Below are 23968 nucleotides of genomic sequence, written 5' to 3' on the forward strand. Positions count from 1 at the left end.
CCAGGCTTTGAGCAGGCTGAGGCTGAAGGGGCCAGCCCGAGCAAGGGCTCCCTGTGCAAAGCAGTTTGTGTACGTAAGCCATAGAGCCAGTGAGCTGAAGCAGCCTTGGAGCTGGGCTGAGTGCGTGGAAAGGAGGGGGGCAGGAAGCAGGCCCAGTGCTGAGCAGCAGGCAGGCAGGCTGCAGAGTAGAAGAGCTGCAAATGAGAGGCTCGTCTCTGCCTACGGCCACACCACCCTGAACACGCCCGATCTCGTCTGATCTCGGAAGCTAAGCAGGGTCGGGCCTGGTTAGTACTTGGATGGGAGACCGCCTGGGAATACCAGGTGCTGTAGGCTTTTTGCTTTTTCTCACTTCAACCAGCAGGGGTCAGTCTCCCCTATGCCTTTTTTACATTCACTTTCTTAGCTGCACATTTGCTTCTTTTCTTCTTTTTTTATGGCCTTTCTCCCTTGTGTTGTTTATGTGACGTCACAGTACGGGATATGCTCCTACAGTCCTATCAGCTTGAGTCCCTGCACGTCCCCAGGGCTCACCTGCAATGTACGCAGGGGTGCGCTACCTGCTGTCCAGCCCTTTGCGCAACGGTCCGCGGCCTGGAGGAAAGCTGCTTGTGCGACAGAGTGGGGCCAGCCAGTGTCTACCGGCCACACCACCCTGGGTATGCCCGATCTCGTCTGATCTCGGAAGCCAAGCAGGGTCGGGCTCGGACAGTACTGGGATGGTTGACCTCCTGGGAATACCGGGTGCTGTAGACAGGTTGCGATGTTTCTTTACACTTTCTCCTCTGGCCCAGCCTGGGAAGGCACTTTCCCGAATATCGGGGGGGGGGGGAGATTTACGAAAACCTGTTTTGGGGGAAAAGTTGGCCCATTGCCCGTAAGCATCCAATGAGATGGCTTCTTCCAGTTTCAAAAAGGTAGCAAATAAAAAATGAAAAGAAGCAATGTGATCGGTTGCTACGGGCAACTGCTCCGCTTTTTCTCTGCGCAGGTTTTGACGAATCTCCCCCATTCAACTTGGGGCAAGCCAGAGCTGGAAGCCGCAGAGGCCTGTGTGCCGGTTTGCTGCTTGCTACTGTCAGCACACAATCCGTCCATCCAGCTCCATGTCCCGGCCAGAAAAGCTCATTGCCCCTGCAGCCAGGCATGTGTAAATATAAGAGTTAAAAGCAGCCCAGCCAGGAAATGGCCAGGCTTTGAGCAGGCTGAGGCTGAAGGGGCCAGCCCGAGCAAGGGCTCCCTGTGCAAAGCAGTTTGTGTACGTAAGCCATAGAGCCAGTGAGCTGAAGCAGCCTTGGAGCTGGGCTGAGTGCGTGGAAAGGAGGGGGGCAGGAAGCAGGCCCAGTGCTGAGCAGCAGGCAGGCAGGCTGCAGAGTAGAAGAGCTGCAAATGAGAGGCTCGTCTCTGCCTACGGCCACACCACCCTGAACACGCCCGATCTCGTCTGATCTCGGAAGCTAAGCAGGGTCGGGCCTGGTTAGTACTTGGATGGGAGACCGCCTGGGAATACCAGGTGCTGTAGGCTTTTTGCTTTTTCTCACTTCAACCAGCAGGGGTCAGTCTCCCCTATGCCTTTTTTACATTCACTTTCTTAGCTGCACATTTGCTTCTTTTCTTCTTTTTTTATGGCCTTTCTCCCTTGTGTTGTTTATGTGACGTCACAGTACGGGATATGCTCCTACAGTCCTATCAGCTTGAGTCCCTGCACGTCCCCAGGGCTCACCTGCAATGTACGCAGGGGTGCGCTACCTGCTGTCCAGCCCTTTGCGCAACGGTCCGCGGCCTGGAGGAAAGCTGCTTGTGCGACAGAGTGGGGCCAGCCAGTGTCTACCGGCCACACCACCCTGGGTATGCCCGATCTCGTCTGATCTCGGAAGCCAAGCAGGGTCGGGCTCGGACAGTACTGGGATGGTTGACCTCCTGGGAATACCGGGTGCTGTAGACAGGTTGCGATGTTTCTTTACACTTTCTCCTCTGGCCCAGCCTGGGAAGGCACTTTCCCGAATATCGGGGGGGGGGGGAGATTTACGAAAACCTGTTTTGGGGGAAAAGTTGGCCCATTGCCCGTAAGCATCCAATGAGATGGCTTCTTCCAGTTTCAAAAAGGTAGCAAATAAAAAATGAAAAGAAGCAATGTGATCGGTTGCTACGGGCAACTGCTCCGCTTTTTCTCTGCGCAGGTTTTGACGAATCTCCCCCATTCAACTTGGGGCAAGCCAGAGCTGGAAGCCGCAGAGGCCTGTGTGCCGGTTTGCTGCTTGCTACTGTCAGCACACAATCCGTCCATCCAGCTCCATGTCCCGGCCAGAAAAGCTCATTGCCCCTGCAGCCAGGCATGTGTAAATATAAGAGTTAAAAGCAGCCCAGCCAGGAAATGGCCAGGCTTTGAGCAGGCTGAGGCTGAAGGGGCCAGCCCGAGCAAGGGCTCCCTGTGCAAAGCAGTTTGTGTACGTAAGCCATAGAGCCAGTGAGCTGAAGCAGCCTTGGAGCTGGGCTGAGTGCGTGGAAAGGAGGGGGGCAGGAAGCAGGCCCAGTGCTGAGCAGCAGGCAGGCAGGCTGCAGAGTAGAAGAGCTGCAAATGAGAGGCTCGTCTCTGCCTACGGCCACACCACCCTGAACACGCCCGATCTCGTCTGATCTCGGAAGCTAAGCAGGGTCGGGCCTGGTTAGTACTTGGATGGGAGACCGCCTGGGAATACCAGGTGCTGTAGGCTTTTTGCTTTTTCTCACTTCAACCAGCAGGGGTCAGTCTCCCCTATGCCTTTTTTACATTCACTTTCTTAGCTGCACATTTGCTTCTTTTCTTCTTTTTTTATGGCCTTTCTCCCTTGTGTTGTTTATGTGACGTCACAGTACGGGATATGCTCCTACAGTCCTATCAGCTTGAGTCCCTGCACGTCCCCAGGGCTCACCTGCAATGTACGCAGGGGTGCGCTACCTGCTGTCCAGCCCTTTGCGCAACGGTCCGCGGCCTGGAGGAAAGCTGCTTGTGCGACAGAGTGGGGCCAGCCAGTGTCTACCGGCCACACCACCCTGGGTATGCCCGATCTCGTCTGATCTCGGAAGCCAAGCAGGGTCGGGCTCGGACAGTACTGGGATGGTTGACCTCCTGGGAATACCGGGTGCTGTAGACAGGTTGCGATGTTTCTTTACACTTTCTCCTCTGGCCCAGCCTGGGAAGGCACTTTCCCGAATATCGGGGGGGGGGGGGAGATTTACGAAAACCTGTTTTGGGGGAAAAGTTGGCCCATTGCCCGTAAGCATCCAATGAGATGGCTTCTTCCAGTTTCAAAAAGGTAGCAAATAAAAAATGAAAAGAAGCAATGTGATCGGTTGCTACGGGCAACTGCTCCGCTTTTTCTCTGCGCAGGTTTTGACGAATCTCCCCCATTCAACTTGGGGCAAGCCAGAGCTGGAAGCCGCAGAGGCCTGTGTGCCGGTTTGCTGCTTGCTACTGTCAGCACACAATCCGTCCATCCAGCTCCATGTCCCGGCCAGAAAAGCTCATTGCCCCTGCAGCCAGGCATGTGTAAATATAAGAGTTAAAAGCAGCCCAGCCAGGAAATGGCCAGGCTTTGAGCAGGCTGAGGCTGAAGGGGCCAGCCCGAGCAAGGGCTCCCTGTGCAAAGCAGTTTGTGTACGTAAGCCATAGAGCCAGTGAGCTGAAGCAGCCTTGGAGCTGGGCTGAGTGCGTGGAAAGGAGGGGGGCAGGAAGCAGGCCCAGTGCTGAGCAGCAGGCAGGCAGGCTGCAGAGTAGAAGAGCTGCAAATGAGAGGCTCGTCTCTGCCTACGGCCACACCACCCTGAACACGCCCGATCTCGTCTGATCTCGGAAGCTAAGCAGGGTCGGGCCTGGTTAGTACTTGGATGGGAGACCGCCTGGGAATACCAGGTGCTGTAGGCTTTTTGCTTTTTCTCACTTCAACCAGCAGGGGTCAGTCTCCCCTATGCCTTTTTTACATTCACTTTCTTAGCTGCACATTTGCTTCTTTTCTTCTTTTTTTATGGCCTTTCTCCCTTGTGTTGTTTATGTGACGTCACAGTACGGGATATGCTCCTACAGTCCTATCAGCTTGAGTCCCTGCACGTCCCCAGGGCTCACCTGCAATGTACGCAGGGGTGCGCTACCTGCTGTCCAGCCCTTTGCGCAACGGTCCGCGGCCTGGAGGAAAGCTGCTTGTGCGACAGAGTGGGGCCAGCCAGTGTCTACCGGCCACACCACCCTGGGTATGCCCGATCTCGTCTGATCTCGGAAGCCAAGCAGGGTCGGGCTCGGACAGTACTGGGATGGTTGACCTCCTGGGAATACCGGGTGCTGTAGACAGGTTGCGATGTTTCTTTACACTTTCTCCTCTGGCCCAGCCTGGGAAGGCACTTTCCCGAATATCGGGGGGGGGGGGGAGATTTACGAAAACCTGTTTTGGGGGAAAAGTTGGCCCATTGCCCGTAAGCATCCAATGAGATGGCTTCTTCCAGTTTCAAAAAGGTAGCAAATAAAAAATGAAAAGAAGCAATGTGATCGGTTGCTACGGGCAACTGCTCCGCTTTTTCTCTGCGCAGGTTTTGACGAATCTCCCCCATTCAACTTGGGGCAAGCCAGAGCTGGAAGCCGCAGAGGCCTGTGTGCCGGTTTGCTGCTTGCTACTGTCAGCACACAATCCGTCCATCCAGCTCCATGTCCCGGCCAGAAAAGCTCATTGCCCCTGCAGCCAGGCATGTGTAAATATAAGAGTTAAAAGCAGCCCAGCCAGGAAATGGCCAGGCTTTGAGCAGGCTGAGGCTGAAGGGGCCAGCCCGAGCAAGGGCTCCCTGTGCAAAGCAGTTTGTGTACGTAAGCCATAGAGCCAGTGAGCTGAAGCAGCCTTGGAGCTGGGCTGAGTGCGTGGAAAGGAGGGGGGCAGGAAGCAGGCCCAGTGCTGAGCAGCAGGCAGGCAGGCTGCAGAGTAGAAGAGCTGCAAATGAGAGGCTCGTCTCTGCCTACGGCCACACCACCCTGAACACGCCCGATCTCGTCTGATCTCGGAAGCTAAGCAGGGTCGGGCCTGGTTAGTACTTGGATGGGAGACCGCCTGGGAATACCAGGTGCTGTAGGCTTTTTGCTTTTTCTCACTTCAACCAGCAGGGGTCAGTCTCCCCTATGCCTTTTTTACATTCACTTTCTTAGCTGCACATTTGCTTCTTTTCTTCTTTTTTTATGGCCTTTCTCCCTTGTGTTGTTTATGTGACGTCACAGTACGGGATATGCTCCTACAGTCCTATCAGCTTGAGTCCCTGCACGTCCCCAGGGCTCACCTGCAATGTACGCAGGGGTGCGCTACCTGCTGTCCAGCCCTTTGCGCAACGGTCCGCGGCCTGGAGGAAAGCTGCTTGTGCGACAGAGTGGGGCCAGCCAGTGTCTACCGGCCACACCACCCTGGGTATGCCCGATCTCGTCTGATCTCGGAAGCCAAGCAGGGTCGGGCTCGGACAGTACTGGGATGGTTGACCTCCTGGGAATACCGGGTGCTGTAGACAGGTTGCGATGTTTCTTTACACTTTCTCCTCTGGCCCAGCCTGGGAAGGCACTTTCCCGAATATCGGGGGGGGGGGGAGATTTACGAAAACCTGTTTTGGGGGAAAAGTTGGCCCATTGCCCGTAAGCATCCAATGAGATGGCTTCTTCCAGTTTCAAAAAGGTAGCAAATAAAAAATGAAAAGAAGCAATGTGATCGGTTGCTACGGGCAACTGCTCCGCTTTTTCTCTGCGCAGGTTTTGACGAATCTCCCCCATTCAACTTGGGGCAAGCCAGAGCTGGAAGCCGCAGAGGCCTGTGTGCCGGTTTGCTGCTTGCTACTGTCAGCACACAATCCGTCCATCCAGCTCCATGTCCCGGCCAGAAAAGCTCATTGCCCCTGCAGCCAGGCATGTGTAAATATAAGAGTTAAAAGCAGCCCAGCCAGGAAATGGCCAGGCTTTGAGCAGGCTGAGGCTGAAGGGGCCAGCCCGAGCAAGGGCTCCCTGTGCAAAGCAGTTTGTGTACGTAAGCCATAGAGCCAGTGAGCTGAAGCAGCCTTGGAGCTGGGCTGAGTGCGTGGAAAGGAGGGGGGCAGGAAGCAGGCCCAGTGCTGAGCAGCAGGCAGGCAGGCTGCAGAGTAGAAGAGCTGCAAATGAGAGGCTCGTCTCTGCCTACGGCCACACCACCCTGAACACGCCCGATCTCGTCTGATCTCGGAAGCTAAGCAGGGTCGGGCCTGGTTAGTACTTGGATGGGAGACCGCCTGGGAATACCAGGTGCTGTAGGCTTTTTGCTTTTTCTCACTTCAACCAGCAGGGGTCAGTCTCCCCTATGCCTTTTTTACATTCACTTTCTTAGCTGCACATTTGCTTCTTTTCTTCTTTTTTTATGGCCTTTCTCCCTTGTGTTGTTTATGTGACGTCACAGTACGGGATATGCTCCTACAGTCCTATCAGCTTGAGTCCCTGCACGTCCCCAGGGCTCACCTGCAATGTACGCAGGGGTGCGCTACCTGCTGTCCAGCCCTTTGCGCAACGGTCCGCGGCCTGGAGGAAAGCTGCTTGTGCGACAGAGTGGGGCCAGCCAGTGTCTACCGGCCACACCACCCTGGGTATGCCCGATCTCGTCTGATCTCGGAAGCCAAGCAGGGTCGGGCTCGGACAGTACTGGGATGGTTGACCTCCTGGGAATACCGGGTGCTGTAGACAGGTTGCGATGTTTCTTTACACTTTCTCCTCTGGCCCAGCCTGGGAAGGCACTTTCCCGAATATCGGGGGGGGGGGGAGATTTACGAAAACCTGTTTTGGGGGAAAAGTTGGCCCATTGCCCGTAAGCATCCAATGAGATGGCTTCTTCCAGTTTCAAAAAGGTAGCAAATAAAAAATGAAAAGAAGCAATGTGATCGGTTGCTACGGGCAACTGCTCCGCTTTTTCTCTGCGCAGGTTTTGACGAATCTCCCCCATTCAACTTGGGGCAAGCCAGAGCTGGAAGCCGCAGAGGCCTGTGTGCCGGTTTGCTGCTTGCTACTGTCAGCACACAATCCGTCCATCCAGCTCCATGTCCCGGCCAGAAAAGCTCATTGCCCCTGCAGCCAGGCATGTGTAAATATAAGAGTTAAAAGCAGCCCAGCCAGGAAATGGCCAGGCTTTGAGCAGGCTGAGGCTGAAGGGGCCAGCCCGAGCAAGGGCTCCCTGTGCAAAGCAGTTTGTGTACGTAAGCCATAGAGCCAGTGAGCTGAAGCAGCCTTGGAGCTGGGCTGAGTGCGTGGAAAGGAGGGGGGCAGGAAGCAGGCCCAGTGCTGAGCAGCAGGCAGGCAGGCTGCAGAGTAGAAGAGCTGCAAATGAGAGGCTCGTCTCTGCCTACGGCCACACCACCCTGAACACGCCCGATCTCGTCTGATCTCGGAAGCTAAGCAGGGTCGGGCCTGGTTAGTACTTGGATGGGAGACCGCCTGGGAATACCAGGTGCTGTAGGCTTTTTGCTTTTTCTCACTTCAACCAGCAGGGGTCAGTCTCCCCTATGCCTTTTTTACATTCACTTTCTTAGCTGCACATTTGCTTCTTTTCTTCTTTTTTTATGGCCTTTCTCCCTTGTGTTGTTTATGTGACGTCACAGTACGGGATATGCTCCTACAGTCCTATCAGCTTGAGTCCCTGCACGTCCCCAGGGCTCACCTGCAATGTACGCAGGGGTGCGCTACCTGCTGTCCAGCCCTTTGCGCAACGGTCCGCGGCCTGGAGGAAAGCTGCTTGTGCGACAGAGTGGGGCCAGCCAGTGTCTACCGGCCACACCACCCTGGGTATGCCCGATCTCGTCTGATCTCGGAAGCCAAGCAGGGTCGGGCTCGGACAGTACTGGGATGGTTGACCTCCTGGGAATACCGGGTGCTGTAGACAGGTTGCGATGTTTCTTTACACTTTCTCCTCTGGCCCAGCCTGGGAAGGCACTTTCCCGAATATCGGGGGGGGGGGGGAGATTTACGAAAACCTGTTTTGGGGGAAAAGTTGGCCCATTGCCCGTAAGCATCCAATGAGATGGCTTCTTCCAGTTTCAAAAAGGTAGCAAATAAAAAATGAAAAGAAGCAATGTGATCGGTTGCTACGGGCAACTGCTCCGCTTTTTCTCTGCGCAGGTTTTGACGAATCTCCCCCATTCAACTTGGGGCAAGCCAGAGCTGGAAGCCGCAGAGGCCTGTGTGCCGGTTTGCTGCTTGCTACTGTCAGCACACAATCCGTCCATCCAGCTCCATGTCCCGGCCAGAAAAGCTCATTGCCCCTGCAGCCAGGCATGTGTAAATATAAGAGTTAAAAGCAGCCCAGCCAGGAAATGGCCAGGCTTTGAGCAGGCTGAGGCTGAAGGGGCCAGCCCGAGCAAGGGCTCCCTGTGCAAAGCAGTTTGTGTACGTAAGCCATAGAGCCAGTGAGCTGAAGCAGCCTTGGAGCTGGGCTGAGTGCGTGGAAAGGAGGGGGGCAGGAAGCAGGCCCAGTGCTGAGCAGCAGGCAGGCAGGCTGCAGAGTAGAAGAGCTGCAAATGAGAGGCTCGTCTCTGCCTACGGCCACACCACCCTGAACACGCCCGATCTCGTCTGATCTCGGAAGCTAAGCAGGGTCGGGCCTGGTTAGTACTTGGATGGGAGACCGCCTGGGAATACCAGGTGCTGTAGGCTTTTTGCTTTTTCTCACTTCAACCAGCAGGGGTCAGTCTCCCCTATGCCTTTTTTACATTCACTTTCTTAGCTGCACATTTGCTTCTTTTCTTCTTTTTTTATGGCCTTTCTCCCTTGTGTTGTTTATGTGACGTCACAGTACGGGATATGCTCCTACAGTCCTATCAGCTTGAGTCCCTGCACGTCCCCAGGGCTCACCTGCAATGTACGCAGGGGTGCGCTACCTGCTGTCCAGCCCTTTGCGCAACGGTCCGCGGCCTGGAGGAAAGCTGCTTGTGCGACAGAGTGGGGCCAGCCAGTGTCTACCGGCCACACCACCCTGGGTATGCCCGATCTCGTCTGATCTCGGAAGCCAAGCAGGGTCGGGCTCGGACAGTACTGGGATGGTTGACCTCCTGGGAATACCGGGTGCTGTAGACAGGTTGCGATGTTTCTTTACACTTTCTCCTCTGGCCCAGCCTGGGAAGGCACTTTCCCGAATATCGGGGGGGGGGGGAGATTTACGAAAACCTGTTTTGGGGGAAAAGTTGGCCCATTGCCCGTAAGCATCCAATGAGATGGCTTCTTCCAGTTTCAAAAAGGTAGCAAATAAAAAATGAAAAGAAGCAATGTGATCGGTTGCTACGGGCAACTGCTCCGCTTTTTCTCTGCGCAGGTTTTGACGAATCTCCCCCATTCAACTTGGGGCAAGCCAGAGCTGGAAGCCGCAGAGGCCTGTGTGCCGGTTTGCTGCTTGCTACTGTCAGCACACAATCCGTCCATCCAGCTCCATGTCCCGGCCAGAAAAGCTCATTGCCCCTGCAGCCAGGCATGTGTAAATATAAGAGTTAAAAGCAGCCCAGCCAGGAAATGGCCAGGCTTTGAGCAGGCTGAGGCTGAAGGGGCCAGCCCGAGCAAGGGCTCCCTGTGCAAAGCAGTTTGTGTACGTAAGCCATAGAGCCAGTGAGCTGAAGCAGCCTTGGAGCTGGGCTGAGTGCGTGGAAAGGAGGGGGGCAGGAAGCAGGCCCAGTGCTGAGCAGCAGGCAGGCAGGCTGCAGAGTAGAAGAGCTGCAAATGAGAGGCTCGTCTCTGCCTACGGCCACACCACCCTGAACACGCCCGATCTCGTCTGATCTCGGAAGCTAAGCAGGGTCGGGCCTGGTTAGTACTTGGATGGGAGACCGCCTGGGAATACCAGGTGCTGTAGGCTTTTTGCTTTTTCTCACTTCAACCAGCAGGGGTCAGTCTCCCCTATGCCTTTTTTACATTCACTTTCTTAGCTGCACATTTGCTTCTTTTCTTCTTTTTTTATGGCCTTTCTCCCTTGTGTTGTTTATGTGACGTCACAGTACGGGATATGCTCCTACAGTCCTATCAGCTTGAGTCCCTGCACGTCCCCAGGGCTCACCTGCAATGTACGCAGGGGTGCGCTACCTGCTGTCCAGCCCTTTGCGCAACGGTCCGCGGCCTGGAGGAAAGCTGCTTGTGCGACAGAGTGGGGCCAGCCAGTGTCTACCGGCCACACCACCCTGGGTATGCCCGATCTCGTCTGATCTCGGAAGCCAAGCAGGGTCGGGCTCGGACAGTACTGGGATGGTTGACCTCCTGGGAATACCGGGTGCTGTAGACAGGTTGCGATGTTTCTTTACACTTTCTCCTCTGGCCCAGCCTGGGAAGGCACTTTCCCGAATATCGGGGGGGGGGGGAGATTTACGAAAACCTGTTTTGGGGGAAAAGTTGGCCCATTGCCCGTAAGCATCCAATGAGATGGCTTCTTCCAGTTTCAAAAAGGTAGCAAATAAAAAATGAAAAGAAGCAATGTGATCGGTTGCTACGGGCAACTGCTCCGCTTTTTCTCTGCGCAGGTTTTGACGAATCTCCCCCATTCAACTTGGGGCAAGCCAGAGCTGGAAGCCGCAGAGGCCTGTGTGCCGGTTTGCTGCTTGCTACTGTCAGCACACAATCCGTCCATCCAGCTCCATGTCCCGGCCAGAAAAGCTCATTGCCCCTGCAGCCAGGCATGTGTAAATATAAGAGTTAAAAGCAGCCCAGCCAGGAAATGGCCAGGCTTTGAGCAGGCTGAGGCTGAAGGGGCCAGCCCGAGCAAGGGCTCCCTGTGCAAAGCAGTTTGTGTACGTAAGCCATAGAGCCAGTGAGCTGAAGCAGCCTTGGAGCTGGGCTGAGTGCGTGGAAAGGAGGGGGGCAGGAAGCAGGCCCAGTGCTGAGCAGCAGGCAGGCAGGCTGCAGAGTAGAAGAGCTGCAAATGAGAGGCTCGTCTCTGCCTACGGCCACACCACCCTGAACACGCCCGATCTCGTCTGATCTCGGAAGCTAAGCAGGGTCGGGCCTGGTTAGTACTTGGATGGGAGACCGCCTGGGAATACCAGGTGCTGTAGGCTTTTTGCTTTTTCTCACTTCAACCAGCAGGGGTCAGTCTCCCCTATGCCTTTTTTACATTCACTTTCTTAGCTGCACATTTGCTTCTTTTCTTCTTTTTTTATGGCCTTTCTCCCTTGTGTTGTTTATGTGACGTCACAGTACGGGATATGCTCCTACAGTCCTATCAGCTTGAGTCCCTGCACGTCCCCAGGGCTCACCTGCAATGTACGCAGGGGTGCGCTACCTGCTGTCCAGCCCTTTGCGCAACGGTCCGCGGCCTGGAGGAAAGCTGCTTGTGCGACAGAGTGGGGCCAGCCAGTGTCTACCGGCCACACCACCCTGGGTATGCCCGATCTCGTCTGATCTCGGAAGCCAAGCAGGGTCGGGCTCGGACAGTACTGGGATGGTTGACCTCCTGGGAATACCGGGTGCTGTAGACAGGTTGCGATGTTTCTTTACACTTTCTCCTCTGGCCCAGCCTGGGAAGGCACTTTCCCGAATATCGGGGGGGGGGGGAGATTTACGAAAACCTGTTTTGGGGGAAAAGTTGGCCCATTGCCCGTAAGCATCCAATGAGATGGCTTCTTCCAGTTTCAAAAAGGTAGCAAATAAAAAATGAAAAGAAGCAATGTGATCGGTTGCTACGGGCAACTGCTCCGCTTTTTCTCTGCGCAGGTTTTGACGAATCTCCCCCATTCAACTTGGGGCAAGCCAGAGCTGGAAGCCGCAGAGGCCTGTGTGCCGGTTTGCTGCTTGCTACTGTCAGCACACAATCCGTCCATCCAGCTCCATGTCCCGGCCAGAAAAGCTCATTGCCCCTGCAGCCAGGCATGTGTAAATATAAGAGTTAAAAGCAGCCCAGCCAGGAAATGGCCAGGCTTTGAGCAGGCTGAGGCTGAAGGGGCCAGCCCGAGCAAGGGCTCCCTGTGCAAAGCAGTTTGTGTACGTAAGCCATAGAGCCAGTGAGCTGAAGCAGCCTTGGAGCTGGGCTGAGTGCGTGGAAAGGAGGGGGGCAGGAAGCAGGCCCAGTGCTGAGCAGCAGGCAGGCAGGCTGCAGAGTAGAAGAGCTGCAAATGAGAGGCTCGTCTCTGCCTACGGCCACACCACCCTGAACACGCCCGATCTCGTCTGATCTCGGAAGCTAAGCAGGGTCGGGCCTGGTTAGTACTTGGATGGGAGACCGCCTGGGAATACCAGGTGCTGTAGGCTTTTTGCTTTTTCTCACTTCAACCAGCAGGGGTCAGTCTCCCCTATGCCTTTTTTACATTCACTTTCTTAGCTGCACATTTGCTTCTTTTCTTCTTTTTTTATGGCCTTTCTCCCTTGTGTTGTTTATGTGACGTCACAGTACGGGATATGCTCCTACAGTCCTATCAGCTTGAGTCCCTGCACGTCCCCAGGGCTCACCTGCAATGTACGCAGGGGTGCGCTACCTGCTGTCCAGCCCTTTGCGCAACGGTCCGCGGCCTGGAGGAAAGCTGCTTGTGCGACAGAGTGGGGCCAGCCAGTGTCTACCGGCCACACCACCCTGGGTATGCCCGATCTCGTCTGATCTCGGAAGCCAAGCAGGGTCGGGCTCGGACAGTACTGGGATGGTTGACCTCCTGGGAATACCGGGTGCTGTAGACAGGTTGCGATGTTTCTTTACACTTTCTCCTCTGGCCCAGCCTGGGAAGGCACTTTCCCGAATATCGGGGGGGGGGGGAGATTTACGAAAACCTGTTTTGGGGGAAAAGTTGGCCCATTGCCCGTAAGCATCCAATGAGATGGCTTCTTCCAGTTTCAAAAAGGTAGCAAATAAAAAATGAAAAGAAGCAATGTGATCGGTTGCTACGGGCAACTGCTCCGCTTTTTCTCTGCGCAGGTTTTGACGAATCTCCCCCATTCAACTTGGGGCAAGCCAGAGCTGGAAGCCGCAGAGGCCTGTGTGCCGGTTTGCTGCTTGCTACTGTCAGCACACAATCCGTCCATCCAGCTCCATGTCCCGGCCAGAAAAGCTCATTGCCCCTGCAGCCAGGCATGTGTAAATATAAGAGTTAAAAGCAGCCCAGCCAGGAAATGGCCAGGCTTTGAGCAGGCTGAGGCTGAAGGGGCCAGCCCGAGCAAGGGCTCCCTGTGCAAAGCAGTTTGTGTACGTAAGCCATAGAGCCAGTGAGCTGAAGCAGCCTTGGAGCTGGGCTGAGTGCGTGGAAAGGAGGGGGGCAGGAAGCAGGCCCAGTGCTGAGCAGCAGGCAGGCAGGCTGCAGAGTAGAAGAGCTGCAAATGAGAGGCTCGTCTCTGCCTACGGCCACACCACCCTGAACACGCCCGATCTCGTCTGATCTCGGAAGCTAAGCAGGGTCGGGCCTGGTTAGTACTTGGATGGGAGACCGCCTGGGAATACCAGGTGCTGTAGGCTTTTTGCTTTTTCTCACTTCAACCAGCAGGGGTCAGTCTCCCCTATGCCTTTTTTACATTCACTTTCTTAGCTGCACATTTGCTTCTTTTCTTCTTTTTTTATGGCCTTTCTCCCTTGTGTTGTTTATGTGACGTCACAGTACGGGATATGCTCCTACAGTCCTATCAGCTTGAGTCCCTGCACGTCCCCAGGGCTCACCTGCAATGTACGCAGGGGTGCGCTACCTGCTGTCCAGCCCTTTGCGCAACGGTCCGCGGCCTGGAGGAAAGCTGCTTGTGCGACAGAGTGGGGCCAGCCAGTGTCTACCGGCCACACCACCCTGGGTATGCCCGATCTCGTCTGATCTCGGAAGCCAAGCAGGGTCGGGCTCGGACAGTACTGGGATGGTTGACCTCCTGGGAATACCGGGTGCTGTAGACAGGTTGCGATGTTTCTTTACACTTTCTCCTCTGGCCCAGCCTGGGAAGGCACTTTCCCGAATATCGGGGGGGGGGGGAGATTTACGAAAACCTGTTTTGGGGGAAAAGTTGGCCCATTGCCCGTAAGCATCCAATGAGATGGCTTCTTCCAGTTTCAAAAAGGTAGCAAATAAAAAATGAAAAGAAGCAATGTGATCGGTTGCTACGGGCAACTGCTCCGCTTTTTCTCTGCGCAGGTTTTGACGAATCTCCCCCATTCAACTTGGGGCAAGCCAGAGCTGGAAGCCGCAGAGGCCTGTGTGCCGGTTTGCTGCTTGCTACTGTCAGCACACAATCCGTCCATCCAGCTCCATGTCCCGGCCAGAAAAGCTCATTGCCCCTGCAGCCAGGCATGTGTAAATATAAGAGTTAAAAGCAGCCCAGCCAGGAAATGGCCAGGCTTTGAGCAGGCTGAGGCTGAAGGGGCCAGCCCGAGCAAGGGCTCCCTGTGCAAAGCACTTTGTGTACGTAAGCCATAGAGCCAGTGAGCTGAAGCAGCCTTGGAGCTGGGCTGAGTGCGTGGAAAGGAGGGGGGCAGGAAGCAGGCCCAGTGCTGAGCAGCAGGCAGGCAGGCTGCAGAGTAGAAGAGCTGCAAATGAGAGGCTCGTCTCTGCCTACGGCCACACCACCCTGAACACGCCCGATCTCGTCTGATCTCGGAAGCTAAGCAGGGTCGGGCCTGGTTAGTACTTGGATGGGAGACCGCCTGGGAATACCAGGTGCTGTAGGCTTTTTGCTTTTTCTCACTTCAACCAGCAGGGGTCAGTCTCCCCTATGCCTTTTTTACATTCACTTTCTTAGCTGCACATTTGCTTCTTTTCTTCTTTTTTTATGGCCTTTCTCCCTTGTGTTGTTTATGTGACGTCACAGTACGGGATATGCTCCTACAGTCCTATCAGCTTGAGTCCCTGCACGTCCCCAGGGCTCACCTGCAATGTACGCAGGGGTGCGCTACCTGCTGTCCAGCCCTTTGCGCAACGGTCCGCGGCCTGGAGGAAAGCTGCTTGTGCGACAGAGTGGGGCCAGCCAGTGTCTACCGGCCACACCACCCTGGGTATGCCCGATCTCGTCTGATCTCGGAAGCCAAGCAGGGTCGGGCTCGGACAGTACTGGGATGGTTGACCTCCTGGGAATACCGGGTGCTGTAGACAGGTTGCGATGTTTCTTTACACTTTCTCCTCTGGCCCAGCCTGGGAAGGCACTTTCCCGAATATCGGGGGGGGGGGGAGATTTACGAAAACCTGTTTTGGGGGAAAAGTTGGCCCATTGCCCGTAAGCATCCAATGAGATGGCTTCTTCCAGTTTCAAAAAGGTAGCAAATAAAAAATGAAAAGAAGCAATGTGATCGGTTGCTACGGGCAACTGCTCCGCTTTTTCTCTGCGCAGGTTTTGACGAATCTCCCCCATTCAACTTGGGGCAAGCCAGAGCTGGAAGCCGCAGAGGCCTGTGTGCCGGTTTGCTGCTTGCTACTGTCAGCACACAATCTGTCCATCCAGCTCCATGTCCCGGCCAGAAAAGCTCATTGCCCCTGCAGCCAGGCATGTGTAAATATAAGAGTTAAAAGCAGCCCAGCCAGGAAATGGCCAGGCTTTGAGCAGGCTGAGGCTGAAGGGGCCAGCCCGAGCAAGGGCTCCCTGTGCAAAGCACTTTGTGTACGTAAGCCATAGAGCCAGTGAGCTGAAGCAGCCTTGGAGCTGGGCTGAGTGCGTGGAAAGGAGGGGGGCAGGAAGCAGGCCCAGTGCTGAGCAGCAGGCAGGCAGGCTGCAGAGTAGAAGAGCTGCAAATGAGAGGCTCGTCTCTGCCTACGGCCACACCACCCTGAACACGCCCGGTCTCGTCTGATCTCGGAAGCTAAGCAGGGTCGGGCCTGGTTAGTACTTGGATGGGAGACCGCCTGGGAATACCAGGTGCTGTAGGCTTTTTGCTTTTTCTCACTTCAACCAGCAGGGGTCAGTCTCCCCTATGCCTTTTTTACATTCACTTTCTTAGCTGCACATTTGCTTCTTTTCTTCTTTTTTTATGGCCTTTCTCCCTTGTGTTGTTTATGTGACGTCACAGTACGGGATATGCTCCTACAGTCCTATCAGCTTGAGTCCCTGCACGTCCCCAGGGCTCACCTGCAATGTACGCAGGGGTGCGCTACCTGCTGTCCAGCCCTTTGCGCAACGGTCCGCGGCCTGGAGGAAAGCTGCTTGTGCGACAGAGTGGGGCCAGCCAGTGTCTACCGGCCACACCACCCTGGGTATGCCCGATCTCGTCTGATCTCGGAAGCCAAGCAGGGTCGGGCTCGGACAGTACTGGGATGGTTGACCTCCTGGGAATACCGGGTGCTGTAGACAGGTTGCGATGTTTCTTTACACTTTCTCCTCTGGCCCAGCCTGGGAAGGCACTTTCCCGAATATCCGGGGGGGGGGGAGATTTACGAAAACCTGTTTTGGGGGAAAAGTTGGCCCATTGCCCGTAAGCATCCAATGAGATGGCTTCTTCCAGTTTCAAAAAGGTAGCTAATAAAAAATGAAAAGAAGCAATGTGATCGGTTGCTACGGGCAACTGCTCCGCTTTTTCTCTGCGCAGGTTTTGACGAATCTCCCCCATTCAACTTGGGGCAAGCCAGAGCTGGAAGCCGCAGAGGCCTGTGTGCCGGTTTGCTGCTTGCTACTGTCAGCACACAATCCGTCCATCCAGCTCCATGTCCCGGCCAGAAAAGCTCATTGCCCCTGCAGCCAGGCATGTGTAAATATAAGAGTTAAAAGCAGCCCAGCCAGGAAATGGCCAGGCTTTGAGCAGGCTGAGGCTGAAGGGGCCAGCCCGAGCAAGGGCTCCCTGTGCAAAGCAGTTTGTGTACGTAAGCCATAGAGCCAGTGAGCTGAAGCAGCCTTGGAGCTGGGCTGAGTGCGTGGAAAGGAGGGGGGCAGGAAGCAGGCCCAGTGCTGAGCAGCAGGCAGGCAGGCTGCAGAGTAGAAGAGCTGCAAATGAGAGGCTCGTCTCTGCCTACGGCCACACCACCCTGAACACGCCCGATCTCGTCTGATCTCGGAAGCTAAGCAGGGTCGGGCCTGGTTAGTACTTGGATGGGAGACCGCCTGGGAATACCAGGTGCTGTAGGCTTTTTGCTTTTTCTCACTTCAACCAGCAGGGGTCAGTCTCCCCTATGCCTTTTTTACATTCACTTTCTTAGCTGCACATTTGCTTCTTTTCTTCTTTTTTTATGGCCTTTCTCCCTTGTGTTGTTTATGTGACGTCACAGTACGGGATATGCTCCTACAGTCCTATCAGCTTGAGTCCCTGCACGTCCCCAGGGCTCACCTGCAATGTACGCAGGGGTGCGCTACCTGCTGTCCAGCCCTTTGCGCAACGGTCCGCGGCCTGGAGGAAAGCTGCTTGTGCGACAGAGTGGGGCCAGCCAGTGTCTACCGGCCACACCACCCTGGGTATGCCCGATCTCGTCTGATCTCGGAAGCCAAGCAGGGTCGGGCTCGGACAGTACTGGGATGGTTGACCTCCTGGGAATACCGGGTGCTGTAGACAGGTTGCGATGTTTCTTTACACTTTCTCCTCTGGCCCAGCCTGGGAAGGCACTTTCCCGAATATCGGGGGGGGGGGGAGATTTACGAAAACCTGTTTTGGGGGAAAAGTTGGCCCATTGCCCGTAAGCATCCAATGAGATGGCTTCTTCCAGTTTCAAAAAGGTAGCAAATAAAAAATGAAAAGAAGCAATGTGATCGGTTGCTACGGGCAACTGCTCCGCTTTTTCTCTGCGCAGGTTTTGACGAATCTCCCCCATTCAACTTGGGGCAAGCCAGAGCTGGAAGCCGCAGAGGCCTGTGTGCCGGTTTGCTGCTTGCTACTGTCAGCACACAATCCGTCCATCCAGCTCCATGTCCCGGCCAGAAAAGCTCATTGCCCCTGCAGCCAGGCATGTGTAAATATAAGAGTTAAAAGCAGCCCAGCCAGGAAATGGCCAGGCTTTGAGCAGGCTGAGGCTGAAGGGGCCAGCCCGAGCAAGGGCTCCCTGTGCAAAGCAGTTTGTGTACGTAAGCCATAGAGCCAGTGAGCTGAAGCAGCCTTGGAGCTGGGCTGAGTGCGTGGAAAGGAGGGGGGCAGGAAGCAGGCCCAGTGCTGAGCAGCAGGCAGGCAGGCTGCAGAGTAGAAGAGCTGCAAATGAGAGGCTCGTCTCTGCCTACGGCCACACCACCCTGAACACGCCCGATCTCGTCTGATCTCGGAAGCTAAGCAGGGTCGGGCCTGGTTAGTACTTGGATGGGAGACCGCCTGGGAATACCAGGTGCTGTAGGCTTTTTGCTTTTTCTCACTTCAACCAGCAGGGGTCAGTCTCCCCTATGCCTTTTTTACATTCACTTTCTTAGCTGCACATTTGCTTCTTTTCTTCTTTTTTTATGGCCTTTCTCCCTTGTGTTGTTTATGTGACGTCACAGTACGGGATATGCTCCTACAGTCCTATCAGCTTGAGTCCCTGCACGTCCCCAGGGCTCACCTGCAATGTACGCAGGGGTGCGCTACCTGCTGTCCAGCCCTTTGCGCAACGGTCCGCGGCCTGGAGGAAAGCTGCTTGTGCGACAGAGTGGGGCCAGCCAGTGTCTACCGGCCACACCACCCTGGGTATGCCCGATCTCGTCTGATCTCGGAAGCCAAGCAGGGTCGGGCTCGGACAGTACTGGGATGGTTGACCTCCTGGGAATACCGGGTGCTGTAGACAGGTTGCGATGTTTCTTTACACTTTCTCCTCTGGCCCAGCCTGGGAAGGCACTTTCCCGAATATCGGGGGGGGGGGGGAGATTTACGAAAACCTGTTTTGGGGGAAAAGTTGGCCCATTGCCCGTAAGCATCCAATGAGATGGCTTCTTCCAGTTTCAAAAAGGTAGCAAATAAAAAATGAAAAGAAGCAATGTGATCGGTTGCTACGGGCAACTGCTCCGCTTTTTCTCTGCGCAGGTTTTGACGAATCTCCCCCATTCAACTTGGGGCAAGCCAGAGCTGGAAGCCGCAGAGGCCTGTGTGCCGGTTTGCTGCTTGCTACTGTCAGCACACAATCCGTCCATCCAGCTCCGTGTCCCGGCCAGAAAAGCTCATTGCCCCTGCAGCCAGGCATGTGTAAATATAAGAGTTAAAAGCAGCCCAGCCAGGAAATGGCCAGGCTTTGAGCAGGCTGAGGCTGAAGGGGCCAGCCCGAGCAAGGGCTCCCTGTGCAAAGCAGTTTGTGTACGTAAGCCATAGAGCCAGTGAGCTGAAGCAGCCTTGGAGCTGGGCTGAGTGCGTGGAAAGGAGGGGGGCAGGAAGCAGGCCCAGTGCTGAGCAGCAGGCAGGCAGGCTGCAGAGTAGAAGAGCTGCAAATGAGAGGCTCGTCTCTGCCTACGGCCACACCACCCTGAACACGCCCGATCTCGTCTGATCTCGGAAGCTAAGCAGGGTCGGGCCTGGTTAGTACTTGGATGGGAGACCGCCTGGGAATACCAGGTGCTGTAGGCTTTTTGCTTTTTCTCACTTCAACCAGCAGGGGTCAGTCTCCCCTATGCCTTTTTTACATTCACTTTCTTAGCTGCACATTTGCTTCTTTTCTTCTTTTTTTATGGCCTTTCTCCCTTGTGTTGTTTATGTGACGTCACAGTACGGGATATGCTCCTACAGTCCTATCAGCTTGAGTCCCTGCACGTCCCCAGGGCTCACCTGCAATGTACGCAGGGGTGCGCTACCTGCTGTCCAGCCCTTTGCGCAACGGTCCGCGGCCTGGAGGAAAGCTGCTTGTGCGACAGAGTGGGGCCAGCCAGTGTCTACCGGCCACACCACCCTGGGTATGCCCGATCTCGTCTGATCTCGGAAGCCAAGCAGGGTCGGGCTCGGACAGTACTGGGATGGTTGACCTCCTGGGAATACCGGGTGCTGTAGACAGGTTGCGATGTTTCTTTACACTTTCTCCTCTGGCCCAGCCTGGGAAGGCACTTTCCCGAATATCGGGGGGGGGGGGGGGAGATTTACGAAAACCTGTTTTGGGGGAAAAGTTTGGCCCATTGCCCGTAAGCATCCAATGAGATGGCTTCTTCCAGTTTCAAAAAGGTAGCAAATAAAAAATGAAAAAGAAGCAATGTGATCGGTTGCTACGGGCAACTGCTCCGCTTTTTCTCTGCGCAGGTTTTGACGAATCTCCCCCATTCAACTTGGGGCAAGCCAGAGCTGGAAGCCGCAGAGGCCTGTGTGCCGGTTTGCTGCTTGCTACTGTCAGCACACAATCCGTCCATCCAGCTCCGTGTCCCGGCCAGAAAAGCTCATTGCCCCTGCAGCCAGGCATGTGTAAATATAAGAGTTAAAAGCAGCCCAGCCAGGAAATGGCCAGGCTTTGAGCAGGCTGAGGCTGAAGGGGGCCAGCCCGAGCAAGGGCTCCCTGTGCAAAGCAGTTTGTGTACGTAAGCCATAGAGCCAGTGAGCTGAAGCAGCCTTGGAGCTGGGCTGAGTGCGTGGAAAGGAGGGGGGCAGGAAGCAGGCCCAGTGCTGAGCAGCAGGCAGGCAGGCTGCAGAGTAGAAGAGCTGCAAATGAGAGGCTCGTCTCTGCCTACGGCCACACCACCCTGAACACGCCCGATCTCGTCTGATCTCGGAAGCTAAGCAGGGTCGGGCCTGGTTAGTACTTGGATGGGAGACCGCCTGGGAATACCAGGTGCTGTAGGCTTTTTGCTTTTTCTCACTTCAACCAGCAGGGGTCAGTCTCCCCTATGCCTTTTTTACATTCACTTTCTTAGCTGCACATTTGCTTCTTTTTCTTCTTTTTTTATGGCCTTTCTCCCTTGTGTTGTTTATGTGACGTCACAGTACGGGATATGCTCCTACAGTCCTATCAGCTTGAGTCCCCTGCACGTCCCCCAGGGCTCACCTGCAATGTACGCAGGGGGTGCGCTACCTGCTGTCCAGCCCTTTTGCGCAACGGTCCGCGGCCTGGAGGAAAGCTGCTTGTGCGACAGAGTGGGGCCAGCCAGTGTCTACCGGCCACACCACCCTGGGTATGCCCGATCTCGTCTGATCTCGGAAGCCAAGCAGGGTCGGGCTCGGACAGTACTGGGATGGTTGACCTCCTGGGAATACCGGGTGCTGTAGACAGGTTGCGATGTTTCTTTACACTTTCTCCTCTGGCCCAGCCTGGGAAGGCACTTTCCCGAATATCGGGGGGGGGGGAGATTTACGAAAACCTGTTTTGGGGGAAAAGTTGGCCCATTGCCCGTAAGCATCCAATGAGATGGCTTCTTCCAGTTTCAAAAAGGTAGCAAATAAAAAATGAAAAGAAGCAATGTGATCGGTTGCTACGGGCAACTGCTCCGCTTTTTCTCTGCGCAGGTTTTGACGAATCTCCCCCATTCAACTTGGGGCAAGCCAGAGCTGGAAGCCGCAGAGGCCTGTGTGCCGGTTTGCTGCTTGCTACTGTCAGCACACAATCCGTCCATCCAGCTCCATGTCCCGGCCAGAAAAGCTCATTGCCCCTGCAGCCAGGCATGTGTAAATATAAGAGTTAAAAGCAGCCCAGCCAGGAAATGGCCAGGCTTTGAGCAGGCTGAGGCTGAAGGGGCCAGCCCGAGCAAGGGCTCCCTGTGCAAAGCAGTTTGGTGTACGTAAGCCATAGAGCCAGTGAGCTGAAGCAGCCTTGGAGCTGGGCTGAGTGCGTGGAAAGGAGGGGGGGCAGGAAGCAGGCCCAGTGCTGAGCAGCAGGCAGGCAGGCTGCAGAGTAGAAGAGCTGCAAATGAGAGGCTCGTCTCTGCCTACGGCCACACCACCCTGAACACGCCCGATCTCGTCTGATCTCGGAAGCTAAGCAGGGTCGGGCCTGGTTAGTACTTGGATGGGAGACCGCCTGGGAATACCAGGTGCTGTAGGCTTTTTGCTTTTTCTCACTTCAACCAGCAGGGGTCAGTCTCCCCTATGCCTTTTTTACATTCACTTTCTTAGCTGCACATTTGCTTCTTTTCTTCTTTTTTTATGGCCTTTCTCCCTTGTGTTGTTTATGTGACGTCACAGTACGGGATATGCTCCTACAGTCCTATCAGCTTGAGTCCCTGCACGTCCCCAGGGCTCACCTGCAATGTACGCAGGGGTGCGCTACCTGCTGTCCAGCCCTTTGCGCAACGGTCCGCGGCCTGGAGGAAAGCTGCTTGTGCGACAGAGTGGGGCCAGCCAGTGTCTACCGGCCACACCACCCTGGGTATGCCCGATCTCGTCTGATCTCGGAAGCCAAGCAGGGTCGGGCTCGGACAGTACTGGGATGGTTGACCTCCTGGGAATACCGGGTGCTGTAGACAGGTTGCGATGTTTCTTTACACTTTCTCCTCTGGCCCAGCCTGGGAAGGCACTTTCCCGAATATCGGGGGGGGGGGGGAGATTTACGAAAACCTGTTTTGGGGGAAAAGTTGGCCCATTGCCCGTAAGCATCCAATGAGATGGCTTCTTCCAGTTTCAAAAAGGTAGCAAATAAAAAATGAAAAGAAGCAATGTGATCGGTTGCTACGGGCAACTGCTCCGCTTTTTCTCTGCGCAGGTTTTGACGAATCTCCCCCATTCAACTTGGGGCAAGCCAGAGCTGGAAGCCGCAGAGGCCTGTGTGCCGGTTTGCTGCTTGCTACTGTCAGCACACAATCTGTCCATCCAGCTCCATGTCCCGGCCAGAAAAGCTCATTGCCCCTGCAGCCAGGCATGTGTAAATATAAGAGTTAAAAGCAGCCCAGCCAGGAAATGGCCAGGCTTTGAGCAGGCTGAGGCTGAAGGGGCCAGCCCGAGCAAGGGCTCCCTGTGCAAAGCACTTTGTGTACGTAAGCCATAGAGCCAGTGAGCTGAAGCAGCCTTGGAGCTGGGCTGAGTGCGTGGAAAGGAGGGGGGCAGGAAGCAGGCCCAGTGCTGAGCAGCAGGCAGGCAGGCTGCAGAGTAGAAGAGCTGCAAATGAGAGGCTCGTCTCTGCCTACGGCCACACCACCCTGAACACGCCCGATCTCGTCTGATCTCGGAAGCTAAGCAGGGTCGGGCCTGGTTAGTACTTGGATGGGAGACCGCCTGGGAATACCAGGTGCTGTAGGCTTTTTGCTTTTTCTCACTTCAACCAGCAGGGGTCAGTCTCCCCTATGCCTTTTTTACATTCACTTTCTTAGCTGCACATTTGCTTCTTTTCTTCTTTTTTTATGGCCTTTCTCCCTTGTGTTGTTTATGTGACGTCACAGTACGGGATATGCTCCTACAGTCCTATCAGCTTGAGTCCCTGCACGTCCCCAGGGCTCACCTGCAATGTACGCAGGGGTGCGCTACCTGCTGTCCAGCCCTTTGCGCAACGGTCCGCGGCCTGGAGGAAAGCTGCTTGTGCGACAGAGTGGGGCCAGCCAGTGTCTACCGGCCACACCACCCTGGGTATGCCCGATCTCGTCTGATCTCGGAAGCCAAGCAGGGTCGGGCTCGGACAGTACTGGGATGGTTGACCTCCTGGGAATACCGGGTGCTGTAGACAGGTTGCGATGTTTCTTTACACTTTCTCCTCTGGCCCAGCCTGGGAAGGCACTTTCCCGAATATCCGGGGGGGGGAGATTTACGAAAACCTGTTTTGGGGGAAAAGTTGGCCCATTGCCCGTAAGCATCCAATGAGATGGCTTCTTCCAGTTTCAAAAAGGTAGCTAATAAAAAATGAAAAGAAGCAATGTGATCGGTTGCTACGGGCAACTGCTCCGCTTTTTCTCTGCGCAGGTTTTGACGAATCTCCCCCATTCAACTTGGGGCAAGCCAGAGCTGGAAGCCGCAGAGGCCTGTGTGCCGGTTTGCTGCTTGCTACTGTCAGCACACAATCCGTCCATCCAGCTCCATGTCCCGGCCAGAAAAGCTCATTGCCCCTGCAGCCAGGCATGTGTAAATATAAGAGTTAAAAGCAGCCCAGCCAGGAAATGGCCAGGCTTTGAGCAGGCTGAGGCTGAAGGGGCCAGCCCGAGCAAGGGCTCCCTGTGCAAAGCAGTTTGTGTACGTAAGCCATAGAGCCAGTGAGCTGAAGCAGCCTTGGAGCTGGGCTGAGTGCGTGGAAAGGAGGGGGGCAGGAAGCAGGCCCAGTGCTGAGCAGCAGGCAG

General features: G+C 55.2%; 20 non-coding genes and 20 pseudogenes across 20 annotated transcripts; all 40 read left to right on the forward strand.

Annotated features, from left to right (window-relative positions):
* Positions 1-217: 217 nt before the first annotated feature.
* LOC130328582 (5S ribosomal RNA) lies at positions 218-336 on the forward strand. The gene has a single exon (XR_008872508.1). It is a non-coding gene; the product is annotated as a 5S ribosomal RNA (ribosomal RNA).
* A 300-nt stretch (positions 337-636) lies between these two features.
* On the forward strand, positions 637-756 carry LOC130328601 (5S ribosomal RNA; annotated as a pseudogene).
* A 650-nt stretch (positions 757-1406) lies between these two features.
* LOC130328595 (5S ribosomal RNA) lies at positions 1407-1525 on the forward strand. The gene has a single exon (XR_008872519.1). It is a non-coding gene; the product is annotated as a 5S ribosomal RNA (ribosomal RNA).
* A 300-nt stretch (positions 1526-1825) lies between these two features.
* Positions 1826-1945, forward strand: LOC130328602 (5S ribosomal RNA; annotated as a pseudogene).
* A 650-nt stretch (positions 1946-2595) lies between these two features.
* On the forward strand, positions 2596-2714 carry LOC130328607 (5S ribosomal RNA). The gene has a single exon (XR_008872525.1). It is a non-coding gene; the product is annotated as a 5S ribosomal RNA (ribosomal RNA).
* A 300-nt stretch (positions 2715-3014) lies between these two features.
* Positions 3015-3134, forward strand: LOC130328603 (5S ribosomal RNA; annotated as a pseudogene).
* Positions 3135-3785: 651 nt separating this feature from the next.
* Positions 3786-3904, forward strand: LOC130328619 (5S ribosomal RNA). Its single transcript, XR_008872526.1, has one exon. It is a non-coding gene; the product is annotated as a 5S ribosomal RNA (ribosomal RNA).
* A 300-nt stretch (positions 3905-4204) lies between these two features.
* On the forward strand, positions 4205-4324 carry LOC130328604 (5S ribosomal RNA; annotated as a pseudogene).
* A 651-nt stretch (positions 4325-4975) lies between these two features.
* Positions 4976-5094, forward strand: LOC130328626 (5S ribosomal RNA). Its single transcript, XR_008872527.1, has one exon. It is a non-coding gene; the product is annotated as a 5S ribosomal RNA (ribosomal RNA).
* Positions 5095-5394: 300 nt separating this feature from the next.
* Positions 5395-5514, forward strand: LOC130328606 (5S ribosomal RNA; annotated as a pseudogene).
* Positions 5515-6164: 650 nt separating this feature from the next.
* On the forward strand, positions 6165-6283 carry LOC130328584 (5S ribosomal RNA). Its single transcript, XR_008872509.1, has one exon. It is a non-coding gene; the product is annotated as a 5S ribosomal RNA (ribosomal RNA).
* A 300-nt stretch (positions 6284-6583) lies between these two features.
* Positions 6584-6703, forward strand: LOC130328608 (5S ribosomal RNA; annotated as a pseudogene).
* Positions 6704-7353: 650 nt separating this feature from the next.
* Positions 7354-7472, forward strand: LOC130328585 (5S ribosomal RNA). The gene has a single exon (XR_008872510.1). It is a non-coding gene; the product is annotated as a 5S ribosomal RNA (ribosomal RNA).
* A 300-nt stretch (positions 7473-7772) lies between these two features.
* Positions 7773-7892, forward strand: LOC130328609 (5S ribosomal RNA; annotated as a pseudogene).
* Positions 7893-8543: 651 nt separating this feature from the next.
* On the forward strand, positions 8544-8662 carry LOC130328586 (5S ribosomal RNA). Its single transcript, XR_008872511.1, has one exon. It is a non-coding gene; the product is annotated as a 5S ribosomal RNA (ribosomal RNA).
* Positions 8663-8962: 300 nt separating this feature from the next.
* Positions 8963-9082, forward strand: LOC130328610 (5S ribosomal RNA; annotated as a pseudogene).
* A 650-nt stretch (positions 9083-9732) lies between these two features.
* Positions 9733-9851, forward strand: LOC130328587 (5S ribosomal RNA). The gene has a single exon (XR_008872512.1). It is a non-coding gene; the product is annotated as a 5S ribosomal RNA (ribosomal RNA).
* A 300-nt stretch (positions 9852-10151) lies between these two features.
* Positions 10152-10271, forward strand: LOC130328611 (5S ribosomal RNA; annotated as a pseudogene).
* Positions 10272-10921: 650 nt separating this feature from the next.
* On the forward strand, positions 10922-11040 carry LOC130328588 (5S ribosomal RNA). The gene has a single exon (XR_008872513.1). It is a non-coding gene; the product is annotated as a 5S ribosomal RNA (ribosomal RNA).
* Positions 11041-11340: 300 nt separating this feature from the next.
* LOC130328612 (5S ribosomal RNA) lies at positions 11341-11460 on the forward strand (annotated as a pseudogene).
* A 650-nt stretch (positions 11461-12110) lies between these two features.
* On the forward strand, positions 12111-12229 carry LOC130328589 (5S ribosomal RNA). Its single transcript, XR_008872514.1, has one exon. It is a non-coding gene; the product is annotated as a 5S ribosomal RNA (ribosomal RNA).
* A 300-nt stretch (positions 12230-12529) lies between these two features.
* LOC130328613 (5S ribosomal RNA) lies at positions 12530-12649 on the forward strand (annotated as a pseudogene).
* Positions 12650-13299: 650 nt separating this feature from the next.
* On the forward strand, positions 13300-13418 carry LOC130328590 (5S ribosomal RNA). The gene has a single exon (XR_008872515.1). It is a non-coding gene; the product is annotated as a 5S ribosomal RNA (ribosomal RNA).
* A 300-nt stretch (positions 13419-13718) lies between these two features.
* Positions 13719-13838, forward strand: LOC130328614 (5S ribosomal RNA; annotated as a pseudogene).
* Positions 13839-14488: 650 nt separating this feature from the next.
* On the forward strand, positions 14489-14607 carry LOC130328591 (5S ribosomal RNA). Its single transcript, XR_008872516.1, has one exon. It is a non-coding gene; the product is annotated as a 5S ribosomal RNA (ribosomal RNA).
* Positions 14608-14907: 300 nt separating this feature from the next.
* LOC130328615 (5S ribosomal RNA) lies at positions 14908-15027 on the forward strand (annotated as a pseudogene).
* A 650-nt stretch (positions 15028-15677) lies between these two features.
* On the forward strand, positions 15678-15796 carry LOC130328600 (5S ribosomal RNA). The gene has a single exon (XR_008872524.1). It is a non-coding gene; the product is annotated as a 5S ribosomal RNA (ribosomal RNA).
* Positions 15797-16096: 300 nt separating this feature from the next.
* Positions 16097-16216, forward strand: LOC130328617 (5S ribosomal RNA; annotated as a pseudogene).
* Positions 16217-16866: 650 nt separating this feature from the next.
* On the forward strand, positions 16867-16985 carry LOC130328592 (5S ribosomal RNA). The gene has a single exon (XR_008872517.1). It is a non-coding gene; the product is annotated as a 5S ribosomal RNA (ribosomal RNA).
* A 300-nt stretch (positions 16986-17285) lies between these two features.
* LOC130328618 (5S ribosomal RNA) lies at positions 17286-17405 on the forward strand (annotated as a pseudogene).
* A 650-nt stretch (positions 17406-18055) lies between these two features.
* On the forward strand, positions 18056-18174 carry LOC130328593 (5S ribosomal RNA). The gene has a single exon (XR_008872518.1). It is a non-coding gene; the product is annotated as a 5S ribosomal RNA (ribosomal RNA).
* Positions 18175-18474: 300 nt separating this feature from the next.
* LOC130328620 (5S ribosomal RNA) lies at positions 18475-18594 on the forward strand (annotated as a pseudogene).
* A 651-nt stretch (positions 18595-19245) lies between these two features.
* LOC130328596 (5S ribosomal RNA) lies at positions 19246-19364 on the forward strand. Its single transcript, XR_008872520.1, has one exon. It is a non-coding gene; the product is annotated as a 5S ribosomal RNA (ribosomal RNA).
* A 300-nt stretch (positions 19365-19664) lies between these two features.
* LOC130328621 (5S ribosomal RNA) lies at positions 19665-19784 on the forward strand (annotated as a pseudogene).
* A 656-nt stretch (positions 19785-20440) lies between these two features.
* On the forward strand, positions 20441-20559 carry LOC130328597 (5S ribosomal RNA). The gene has a single exon (XR_008872521.1). It is a non-coding gene; the product is annotated as a 5S ribosomal RNA (ribosomal RNA).
* A 305-nt stretch (positions 20560-20864) lies between these two features.
* On the forward strand, positions 20865-20984 carry LOC130328623 (5S ribosomal RNA; annotated as a pseudogene).
* A 651-nt stretch (positions 20985-21635) lies between these two features.
* Positions 21636-21754, forward strand: LOC130328598 (5S ribosomal RNA). Its single transcript, XR_008872522.1, has one exon. It is a non-coding gene; the product is annotated as a 5S ribosomal RNA (ribosomal RNA).
* A 300-nt stretch (positions 21755-22054) lies between these two features.
* Positions 22055-22174, forward strand: LOC130328624 (5S ribosomal RNA; annotated as a pseudogene).
* Positions 22175-22825: 651 nt separating this feature from the next.
* LOC130328599 (5S ribosomal RNA) lies at positions 22826-22944 on the forward strand. Its single transcript, XR_008872523.1, has one exon. It is a non-coding gene; the product is annotated as a 5S ribosomal RNA (ribosomal RNA).
* Positions 22945-23244: 300 nt separating this feature from the next.
* LOC130328625 (5S ribosomal RNA) lies at positions 23245-23364 on the forward strand (annotated as a pseudogene).
* Positions 23365-23968: the final 604 nt, after the last annotated feature.

This window comes from Hyla sarda, unplaced genomic scaffold (genome assembly GCF_029499605.1).
Source record: "Hyla sarda isolate aHylSar1 unplaced genomic scaffold, aHylSar1.hap1 scaffold_3101, whole genome shotgun sequence".
Classification (NCBI taxonomy): Eukaryota; Metazoa; Chordata; class Amphibia; order Anura; family Hylidae; genus Hyla; species Hyla sarda.